The following is a 500-nucleotide window of genomic DNA, read 5'->3' on the forward strand; positions in this document are numbered from 1 at the left end:
GGGGGGTGTATACAGGTCAGGTCTTTTTTTTTTTTGGGGGGGGAGTGCATACCAGTTCAGATTTTTTTTTTGGGGGGTGCATAACAGGCTTTTTTTTTTTGGGGGGGGGGAGTGTGGGGGGAGTTGGGTATTTTGTGTTGTGGGAAGAGTGTGGGGTACAGGGGGGGGAGGGTGCGGGGGAGGAGAGGGAATGGGGTTGTGTGGGGAGGTGGGAATGTGGGAGGAGAGTGTGTTGTGGGGATGCAGGGTGGGGAGGGTATGTGGGGAGGGGAGTGTGGGGAGGAGAGTATGAGGAGTGGGGTTATGTGGGAAAGGTGTGGGGGAGGGGATGTTGTGGTTTAGGATAATGAGGGAGGGGCCTGTGCTGGGGGGGGTTTTCTATAGGGGCAAAGGGTGTTAAAGGCTGGTGGGGACGGGGGGGGGAGTTTTTGCTGAGATTGAAAGTGTAGAAGGGGGAGTGTGTTTTGCGTAGTTAGGGGAAGGGGGGGGGGGTACCCGTG

At 56.8% G+C, this 500-nt stretch overlaps 1 protein-coding gene across 1 annotated transcript in view; it reads left to right on the top strand.

Moving 5' to 3' along the window:
- LOC119588964 (cGMP-specific 3',5'-cyclic phosphodiesterase-like) overlaps positions 1–500 on the top strand; it is a 71,727-nt gene that overhangs the window by 6,982 nt on the left and 64,245 nt on the right.

This window comes from Penaeus monodon, chromosome 24 (genome assembly GCF_015228065.2).
Source record: "Penaeus monodon isolate SGIC_2016 chromosome 24, NSTDA_Pmon_1, whole genome shotgun sequence".
Classification (NCBI taxonomy): Eukaryota; Metazoa; Arthropoda; class Malacostraca; order Decapoda; family Penaeidae; genus Penaeus; species Penaeus monodon.